This window comes from Otolemur garnettii, unplaced genomic scaffold (assembly GCF_000181295.1).
Source record: "Otolemur garnettii isolate 467f Iridium unplaced genomic scaffold, OtoGar3 scaffold00061, whole genome shotgun sequence".
In the NCBI taxonomy this organism is placed as follows: Eukaryota; Metazoa; Chordata; class Mammalia; order Primates; family Galagidae; genus Otolemur; species Otolemur garnettii.
The window spans coordinates 1,364,682-1,375,737 of NW_003852456.1; the positions used below are offsets into that span (position 1 = coordinate 1,364,682).

Consider the following 11,056-nt stretch of genomic DNA (forward strand, 5'->3'; position numbering starts at 1 on the left):
AAAAAAAAAAAAAAAAAAAAGAGTAAAATTTTATTGTTAAGGTTTAGTATAGCTATAAGAAAGCCCTTGTTATAATGTACCAGGAAGGGAAGAGGCATATTAACATACTCATACCCATAGTTACTGGTTCTTATCAAATTGACTAGTTATCTGTTGTAATAGCCTCCTTGGAGAGTGTAAACTGAGAAGAACAATACTTGAATGTAAAGGGTAAATAATTTTAAACAAGGAGGTGGACAGGACTGACACTTCCTGTTGAGAAAGAGAGAGAGAAAGAGATAGGCCAGGAGTCAGTCAAGCCTATTTGCAGTGATTTAGTCCTAGGGCTCTTTCTAAAAATGACTTGGAATATTTTTTTGCTTTCAATTTGTGATTTCCCCTAGTTTTAGTACACAGCAAAGGTGGAAAATAACTAAAAGGCCACATTTAGCCATGTTAATATTTCCTAATCACTAAAACACACATAACTCATGAAATTTTGAGATCTCTATAATTCACCTGCAATATTGTGAACACTTGATAAATATTTGCTAAGTGAATCCCCTCATGATTCTGCCCCCCCCATACTTCAGAAGTGACTATATTAAACACACTGAAATTCTAATACTTGATGTAGTCATCCATAAAACAATACCAAAGTTTTTTTAAAGGTCTATAATGGCATTGCCCAACAGAACTGCCATGATGAAAACGTTCTTCAATCTGCTATGAACAATAGAGTATCCACTAGCCACATGTGGATACCAAATACTTGAAATGTAGCTAGTGAGAGTAACAAGCTGAATTTTGATTTAATTTAGTTTAAATGAAAAGTAGCTACTTTCCATTTAAACTCCTGTGGTCAGGGGTTATCCACTGACTACATTGAAAAGTGGAGACCTACAGATTTTGTTAGAAGTTTTCTGTCCTTCTCACTTTTTAAGACCAGATATTTTGATGATATCATCCATTGTTATGCATACTTTCTTTTCACTGCTGTTTATTCTTTTCAAAAATGGAAATAATTTGGTTTATCTATGATAACTCTGAAGACTAGTAGAACAAACCAAGTGATTTGCACAGCAGCCTCTAGGGGGATTTATGTGTATTCCTTTTAGGGCTTGTAAACTGGCCCCTCTAGGGTCAATTTCTAATTTCTAGTTGAAATAGTGAGGAAAGAGGAGTCTGTTGGGCTCGGGCAGGTTGGCCTTTCCAGCTAGTCTTCCTTTAGATTGCCTCCTCCCTCCTCAGGAATCTGGCACCTTCCGGCTGCCCCTTGGGTCTGCACGAGCCTCTAAGATCTTTTCCCACACCGCCTCCCTTGCAAATCAAAATGTACTTAGAATCAGTGATGATCACCTGCTTTCCCCTTCCTGATTTTATACATAAGAAAACAGACACTGCAAAGAAGGGTTGAGGAGGGTAAGAGAACTAATGTTGATTAACTAGCTACCGTGCATTTTCTGGATACTTTAAGCCATGCCCAGTAAAAATGTGCTACCTACATAAATAACGTTTTTTGAATGGATGAACACATGAATACATTTTTATCATATGAAACAGATATTATTCCCGTATCACAAAGACACTGAAATTTTGAGAAGTTATATGACTTCAAGGCAAAACACACATAACACTCCAATCATTTAATCTACTTAATCTTTTCCCCCCTTTACTGCTGAACTCCTAGCCGGGTTTCCTATGACCTCGGAGGTTTAGTTCTTTGTCTTTCAAAAGGAAAACGACCAACTAACTTGATCAATGGATTTACACTAATAGATGTATGCAAATATATTGACAGAACCTTCTTCCCAACCCCCCTTTTTTGGGATTTTCGAATTTACATACTAATCATCTGGGAACAGTGTTAACTCAGAAATGGCTTCCTCCGAATTTCACGCTGTTCGGGAGATACTGTATTTGGTAATTTAGAGGCATTAACAAAATATTCCACAGGAGATACTTTCCTGGAGTCTGGATGCTTACATAAAGACGCCGCATTCAGTACAAATTAAACTTCAACCGTGTTTGCATTTACCTAAATGTGTATTATTACGAGTAGGCGATTGATTTATGTATTAGCTCCTATCTCTATAAATGACTTGTAAGACACATTAAAATTGGCTCCTCCCTCGTCTCTTACCCCCACTCTTCGGAACCTTATCTGCTTAGGAGTATGGTCAAAGACCCAGCAGCGTTTGGAAAGAATTGAAAATGACAATAAATATGGCTATATGATTTTCAACACAAAGACCACAAACAGCACTACAGCACAAGAAGTCCTGAAAATATGACATCCACAAGTTAGAGGGCTTCAAAGTACAAGTGGTCCAAGCCAGTCTGCAGAGACTGTTCATGCTTCCACCCTGCAAAACCCTGGCAGGCGACACGTCGAGACGAATTTCAGCAGCAGAAGAGGAAGAGCATCACCTGCAGTCCGAGACGTGGGAAACGCGACCCGAGAGGGGTTAGTTAAGCCAGAGAGGAGTGCGCGGCGAGGCTGCGGGCGGCTCTGGTGGTGAGCGCTGGGAGCCCAGGGCTTGGGGAGCCGCCAGGAAGGTCTACAGGGTGCAGAGAGGCAGACGTGTCGCCTTGGGGACGGCTGCGGCCCGAAGAGACCGCGGCCACAGGGAAGCCAGCGCCAGCCTCGGTGCCTGCTGCCGCGACTGACCGGGCGGCGGATCCAACCGGAGAATCCCGTCTGCGCTGGGGACCCGGGGGCAGGCGGGGCGCTGACGTCACCTCCCCTTACCCCCTCCTACGAGAGGGAGGGAGCGGGCGAAAGAGGCAGCGTTCCGCCGCAGCTACCGGCCGCAACTCCTCAACTCGGCGGCTCGCTGCCTGGACATGTCCTGACAAACTTGGCTTCCCCGCGGCCCTCGCTCTAGCCCCTGCGCACTCTCTTCTCACCGCCTTTGGGTGCCCAAGTTTCACCCCGCTCGGAAGCCTCGGGAGATGCAGCCACCCGGGGCCCAGCTGCACCGGCTGATCGCTCTCCGGTCGGGGACATGCTGAGGATCCGAGGGAGGCAAAGTTGGGACTCCGGACACTGCTCTTAACAAATCCTCAAACTGGGTAGGGTTTGGTGAAGCTGCTGGGGACTTTTCAGTTGGAGCCCCGAGGATACGACTGGTCTGGTGAGTTCTTTGTTCAGTGCGTGCCTTTCTGTATTTTAAATTGAAACGTAAAAGCCATTACAGGGGGGGCGTTTGGCTCTAACCCAGTGCAGGAAAGCGTGTGCCTCCTGTAGGCTCTGCGCTCCGGGTGTGCACGCCCCTGGGTGAGCGCGGCTCGGTAGTGAGATTTGCACGCACAAATCTTTTGGAATGCATAAAATACAGATAGAGCACTGCTCGCAAGAACTTGAGCAGCGATGCCGTTGGTGCATTATTTTGAATGTAACTTGTTACAGAAATGGAGCCTGGGGAGGGCGCCTCGAGGACCGTGCGATGTGCAGGGGCGCAGCGCCCTCTAGTACGGGCGCCCGGCACGACGCTTCTACCCTGCTGTGCGCGGAGGCTACCTCGGACCTCCCTGGAGCTCCAGGAACCAGGGCGTGCTCTCACTCTAGCCTTTCCTGCCCACCCAGACTGGCCCACTGTTGACACGACCTCCCCAGATCAGCCTGAGCAAAGCACTGGCTGCAAAGGCTGCGCTGGGTGTAGGGAGGGCGTTTTGTTTCGGGAACCGTCCCTCGAGGTCTCCTTCATTCCAGGAGCCTTTGGAGATAGGGTGAGAGGGGGTGATTATTAAAAGACCCCTGAGGAACTTGTTCCGCTTTCCCGTGAAAGTAACTCGATGGTTGTGTTCCCTATTTGCTTCCTTTGGCGCCGGCGGAGCAGTAAAATCTTGGCCTGGCTGAAGCCTGTCATCTCCATCCCTGGCCCTCGGCGGTGGCTGCGGCGACCAAGTGCAACTTCTTCCAGGCACTTAAATCGGTGTCTTGGGAAGCCTGGAAAACTAGGATTCTCATGCACGTTTTGGTTCTAGTGAGCGTTATTATTTATTAATGAATGGTGTCGCCTCCAGGAATTCTTTGGTGCCACTTAAACAAAAAAAATCCCGTGATTTCATGCGACAGGAGCGGTATCTTTGCACTTTCCTTCCCCCTTAACACTACTCTGCTGTGGTCATGTTTGCGGAGCGATGCTTCGTCCAGGGGCGCAGGCCGGTGGAGTTGGGGTGACCAGGTCACCCATGTCCGAAGTGTCCCGCGCGGAAAACGGACCTGAAAGTGCTGGCGCACAGTACGCAGTAGTGGCCATAGCCAGACGCGCCTCTCGGTGCTGGGGAGTGTGTCCTGTGGAGGCGGTACTCTGTGAGTTGCGAGTCGCGTGCTCCTTCAGCAAGCGGCGTTTTTTCTTCTTCTTGGCCAGTACCTCCTCCAGGACGCCTCATTTTTCCAGACCCTTCTTCAAGATGGCTCAGGAGGTGACTACATAAACTCTGAATCGAGGACTTGCTCCTGATGCCTCACTGTCCCCCTGAAGATCCCGCCACTGGGAACATGGAAATCGGCTCTTTGTTAAAATGGTCGAGTTCCGAAAACTTTGCGGGGTCCGGCCCTCCTCTTGGGACCGGGCGCCGGGATGTGGGGCCCCCCTTGTCTCTCTGGGGGTCGCAGAGTCAGCCCAGGCTCGCTGGCGTCGGAGTGTCTTCCAGGGGTTTCGCTGGGGATCTGGCTGCATCTCGCCATACAGGGCAGCGTCTGAATTTTCCTAGGATTCGCTGCAGATGGGGGAGTAAGCGCATCCCTGTCTAACCGCATCCCTTTTCTGGGACCTGTACGATCATTTTGAGACCCCCGCCCCCAGCAATTGCAGACCCCGAACACAGACATTCAAATGCAGATCTTGGAACTCCCAGAGGGTTCTAGAAAAATGTCCCCAAGGAGGAGCAGGAAGCTTTTACCTCCGGCCCGAGGGACCGAGCCCTCACTGAGTTACGGTTTCTCCCAGTTCTATCGAAAAAGATTCCCTAATCGCTCGTCTGTGCGCTGGCCATGACAAACCTCGGCTTAGAACAAGGCCCGGGAACCGGTCCTTGTGTGGCCGCGAGGTCCCCGCCCCCAGGGGCTGGCTTGCCTTCCAGCGGTCTGAGTCTGCTGGGGCCGCCGGGACCATAGGCTCGAGTTTCCGCGCCCTCCTGCGAAACGAGCGCCGGCGCCAGGGGGCGTGGCCGCGGGCGGAGGGATCTCTTCCGCGCCGGGAGCGTGAGAGTTTGGGTCCTTGAGGCGCCGGGGCGGCCGCGGGAGCCGACCGCGCTGCGGAGAGGTCGGCCGGGCTAGGACGGCTGGAGCTATGCGGCCGTGCGGGTCCTGGAGGACCACGGGCTCGGCTGGTCCGGGCTGTAGGGCGCGTTGAGGCACGGGGTGAGCTCTTCGAGAGCGCCGCTGCCACTTCGGACCAACTTTGCTGTAAGTTGGTTGAGGCTGAGGGACGGAGGGGAGGGCGTGAGGGAGGCCGGAGCCGGTGGGGCCCCGCGGGGCGCGCTGCCGGTGGGTCCGCCCTTGGGAACGTCGGGATCGTCGGCCTTCGGTCGGTGTTGCCCCCAGCGTTCCGAAGGGTGGGGGGTGGAGAACGAGCCCCGCGGGAGGGTTGGGGTGATTGGGTTCTTTATTCGCGTTTGGGAAGTTGAGTTCCGGCCCGCGTGCCTTGTGGTTTGAGGGAGGGGGATTCCGAGGGAGCGCGGTGGGGGAGGAGGACGGGGAGGAGATGGTAGGCGACTTGAGCCGGGGTGGCGGGGCCCGGGCCGGGGACTCTGCGGCTCAGCGTGCTCTCCTCTCGCGGACAATCTCGGCCGTCGGCGACCCCGTTGACCCCTTTCCTGGGCAGGGCAGATTCTTTCGTGGGAAAAAAGCGTGTCTGTGCACCGCGCAGGTGAGGTGAAGGATGGCCGGGGGCCTGGAGATGCGATCTTGGAAATGGAGTCGCTGAGGTCCCTTAGATGTTTGGTGCCCCGAGGGAGCGCTGCGCTGAGATTGCAGATGCAACTGGTTGGTGCAGATTGAACGGTGAGATGGATGAACCTCCCCGGGCTGGGCATTTTTGCAAAATAATGCGGTACGTCAGTTATTTCTGTCTTCTCTAGAAGAGAAACTTTTGTAAGCGTCTTGCTTTTGTTTTTTAAGAGATTCTAATTCTTCAGTGCTTTTTCATACTCAGTGGTTTCTTGTAGGGAGCCAACTTTCTGTTGTCTGCGAGGTTTTTTGTGGTTCCCACTGACATGAATTGCAGGGCTTTGGAAACAAGGATGCAATTGTATGAATTAGGAAAGTAAACTCATAAATATTTTCCATGCAGTTAAGTTGCTTTTTTTTTTTGGTTTATTTTTTGCATGTGTCTGAGTTACGGTTTCGTTAAGCGGCATTTGTTAAGCAATTCCCATGGTGCCTGATAGGGCTTTTTTTTTTTTTTCCTGGTTGTTTACAGTCACAATTAAAAGCTGGAAAGAGTGAAAAGAAAATGATGTTCAGTTATTTATTTTTCCAAAGCAGATTAATGTTTCTGCTTATTTAGGGACGGCTTTCAGTAGTTTAAGTAGATACTTGCGTGTGTTTAAATAGGTAATGATGATATTTTTCTCATTACTCTTAATGAGTTTAGTTATGTTACGCAACACATGAAATTGTTACAGGTCCTCAGGAAAAGGTGTTTCTCAGTTAGGTAGGTAAATTTTGCCATGTGGCTTTGTCATTGTGTCTTAGGAGAGCTCTGATTCCACAATTAGAATTACTCTCTTGTTATTTACTTAAGCTTTAAAACGTAAAAGTACTTAAAACACTGTAGTTTTTGAAAACAATTGGTTAGAATTCTAAGTTATGCCAAACATGACATTTAACAAGCTCAATGTAAGATTTTGATTTTAAAAAAGTTTGCATTTATATGCCCATTTCTTGAAAAATGAACATCTTAAATGAGCCAAATTCTTTCACTCTGAGAGGATGCAAGGTTTTTAAGAGGACTTCATGAAATAATTTTGGTCACTTGTGTATATCATTTGTATCTTTTGCTTAGTGACTAGGAGTATCCCTGTTGAGTTTTTACCATGTTAACTGGTTATTTAAATCCTTATTATGGACAGAAAAATCTTTAAAAATTATATGGCAGACTAATAACGTACTGTTATCATTCCCCTGATCCTCTGCCTCTCTGGTGTGTCTTTAGACTTGGCTCCAGAGCCACCTTTGCAGCAGTCATTTCTTTGAATGTTAGAAGTGGACAGGGTTTTAGAGATTATCTGTTATTAACTCTCTACCACCATCTCTTTTTCCATCCAAGTTTGGCTGATTTTATATAGAATCAATAAACCGATACAAAGTAGACATTTTGCATTAAATGCTGTATTAGTGGCCTAATTTGTAGCTTTAAGGATGTAATTTAATAGCAGGCAGCAGTGAAGCTGGATGTGCTGTTTAATCTTTATGAGTGGGAATTTGCAGTAGGCAAGTGTTCATTTGACGAAATTATACAGATATAACACAGCCAAACTCTATCCTTACTTAATTGTTCAATTTGCAAGTTTTTATCCTTAGAATTGTTTATCCTTAAAAGCTGGAAAGGAGTTTTTGGAATGAGTGTTAATATGTCATTTGAGATCATTTGCCATTTTCTCTTATCTGAGAGGAACTTTTTATTTCAAAAATATATTCAGTCAAATGAGGAATTTGTATATGTCACATTTTAAAGTTTTTAAAATCATCTTTCTTTCCCTGAAACTCTGAGATTTAAATAAATTACCCAAATTCTTGCTTAATTCTGAGGGTTTGTCTTATATGTGATTATACATATACAGGTCTATGAAGTAATTAAATGTCTTTTATAAACTACTGTGGAAAATCAGTCATTAGTTAATCTTATTATCCATAGAGTATTAAAGCATAGCACTTCATTATAATCTGCAATACAGACACTGATATGGCATTATCTATAGCTGATTTTGAACAGTGACCTCTTTCTGGGCCACTGGAAGTTAGAGTCCTCTACATGACAGCCAGTGCAGTGATGTTACTGGCCTTTAGGTTGTGCCTGGATTTCCTGTGAATTTGAGAAGGTTGGACGTATTTTTCTCTGTTTATTCCTCGCTATCTTTCCTCCCCTACTTGCCTTCCATTCTTATTTTTAATCTTTCTTCCATCTATCCATTTAACAGTCCATTAACTGTGGATTTCTTCATTGCCACACACTGGGTTAGACACAATATCTACTGGTGAACAAATCATGTTTCCTGCCCTCAAGGAGCCTACAGTCCAGTGAGGGAGAAGGACAACTGAAGGACAGGATACAGTCCAATGTGATAGAGATCCAGTAGGCTCAAGGTAGTTCATCATAGCACCTCAGTGAGCTGAGGGGTCTGGGGCTGGTGGACGTAGGATTGGGTCCTGTGTCCTCCTAAGGGAGCTGTGAATCAGAGGGAATAATTCAAGGAGATAACATTTGCAAAGCAAATTATAGAAACCATAGTGTGGCTTGACTGTAGTATGAAGAATAGAGAGTCGGAGACCTAAGCATACCATGTTGTCTTTAGGAAAAGGGTTTGTTGATCTGTTACCCATGCGTTTCACCCCCCCACCCCGCCCCTGGTAGCACATGGATATTTTATGAGTATGCCTTAAATTGACCTGTAAACCAGGGGGATGATTTTTATGGGGCCGGTGTTAAGGATAAAGGAGAAGGAGCAAATGCTGAAGAGAAGGTAAAAATAAATAAGCTGTATATGAGGCATGGAGGGCAGGAAGTGATAAAATAGAGTGTTTGCATTGTCTTTCAAAAGGGAAGCCTTTGCTATATTACATTAGTTTAGAACTTGACCAGCAGGATGTGTTACTGACATAAGACAGCTTGGTTACTGGACTTTGTAAGCCTATAGGAAGCAAACCTTTTTGGTTTGAAATAGGAAGTAATATTGGGAAGTTAAATTAGGAAGAGAAGTAGGGGTGAGATTATCAAATGTCTTTAATACAAGGCTAAGAAGAATATATACATACTCAGCAGACTGAAGGGGAATACTGAATATTTTCAAGCTAGGAAATTGTACTAAAAAGAAGTTTGAATAGGCTGAATAGATTGGGGTCCAGAAAGTAGGAATACCACAAAACAATTGAAGTACTGTCTCTGAACAGATACACATATGAACTGGATGGTAGCAGAAATGGAAAGGAAACAATTTTGTGAAATTGAGAAAAAAAATGTCAAATCTGGGTAACTTTTTAGAAATAGAGGTTTGACACATAGGAATAAATTATCATGGAAATCTTGAATTGAAGAGAGAGAAATGGAGTCCAAAGGATTAAGCAACTTTCTTGACTGTTGATAAGTGACAAAGCTTGGGCTGGGTCTCAGATCCAGTGATTCCCAGCCCCTTTTTGTTTCTCAGTTGGCAGACTTGGGTGATTGCGGAAGTAGTGAAATTTCACTGAAACTGGGAAATACACTGGAAGAGCTGTTATTTTGCAGTGGGAAGTGGATGAAAAGTCTATTCATTTGGTATCCTCTCTTGGTATCCTAGGGGACTTGGTTCTAGGACCTCCCAGGATACCAAAATCCAGGGATGCTTAAGTTCCTCATATGAAATGGAACAGTGTTTGCATATAACCTACACACATCTTCCATGTGCTACTTTAAAGCTAGATCACTATAATGTAAATACTGTGTAAACAGTTGTTATAATGTGTTTAATTTTATTTTTAGTTGCTTGGTGTTTGTTTATTAATATTTTGGATCCTCAGTTGATTGAATCCATGGGTATGGATACAGAGACGCACAGGGCTGACTATATAACTTAGGTCTGATGGCATTTCTGGGCGAGTGTTCAAAGCACTTGAGAGTGGTTAGGCTAGAATTTGGGATTTGGCTGTAATGATTGAGGCAGAGTGGATGAGATATTTAAGTAAAAAATGCATGTGTAGGAAGAGTTGGAAGACAAGTTTGTAATCCCAGACTTTTAGGTGGAAGCGTTATTGTGGAGGAGGAATAAAAGAATATTGAAAGGAATCAGGAAATGTCCTGTCATTCCTTTTTGGAATGTTATGAGTTGCCTTTGTGCTTAGGCAGTCTGTGATCGAATTAAAGGCACAAGGGTGTGGGGGAGGAGAGTGAGTAGTGTTAAGTGGGATATTAAGTCAAGGATGATGAGCACTGAGAAAAGGTTGCTTGACTTGACATTAGCTCGTGATGGTCAAAAACAGCCATTTGTGGGACTGGGATGTTGCTCAGGACCTGTATAGAGTAGCACCTGGAGGAGAAGGGTCCCAGTGGTGCTGAGAAGCTCTTCTTTTTGAGTTTTGTTTTTTTTTGTCAGCATGAGAAATAGTGTTAATCTGAAAAAAGTGAAGGTTTGAGTGAAGTTTAAATAGGAAAGACCCTACATGTGGAGACTCAGCCAAGGAGGTCAGGAATAAATAGGTGTTGGAGTGTTAGACTTGGAGAGAGAATTCATGAGAAAAGACCCATAGAAGGGGCAGAATTTTTTTTTTATTATTTTCTCTATACATATGCATATGTTTATTTGGTTTCCACTTTTTCCCTTCACAAATTAAAAAGGCTTAAAATTTAATAATAACATTGTTTAAGATAAGGACTAAAAACAAAAACCTCGTAAAGAACGAAGATAAATACATTCAGAAAAGAAATCAGACGGTTGCCGCAACAAAATATTGACCAATAATAATAATACAAAAGAAAGTAACATTCACATTGTCAGATAAGAGTATGTCTGTCATAGAATGCTTTGACTCTGAGGTTCAGTATGGAGTCATCAGTTAACTTCTTATTTTTTTTTTTGTCTCAAAGTCTTAAAAAGTAAACAACTAATATTTATAAATAAAAAGATTTTAAAAAATAGATCATGCCAAATCTCATAGACACTAGAAAAAGAAGAAATACTTCAAAATCATTCTACTTCATCTGGTTACACCTGATATTAAAATTGGAAAAAATATTATAAAGGGAAATTACAAACATATTTCACTTATAAATGAGGATACAATATACTGAACAACATATTAACAAGTTGAATTAAAAATTAATGTTCAAGTAATATATTTTGGTCAAAATTAAATCCAGTTTATGTGAGAATT

At 44.6% G+C, this 11,056-nt stretch overlaps 1 protein-coding gene across 2 annotated transcripts in view; it reads left to right on the forward strand.

The window, feature by feature from the left end:
* The first annotated feature begins 2,768 nt into the window (after window positions 1-2,768).
* Window positions 2,769-11,056, forward strand: part of FAT1 (FAT atypical cadherin 1) — a 119,120-nt gene continuing 110,832 nt past the window's right edge. The window contains exon 1 of one of the 2 annotated variants that reach the window (XM_003792765.3): window positions 2,769-3,116. The gene's annotated coding sequence lies outside the window, so the exon portion shown is untranslated. Of the gene's footprint in view, window positions 3,117-5,356; window positions 5,396-11,056 lie in introns of those variants that run through there. The other variant, XM_023514906.1, reaches the window with a different exon arrangement.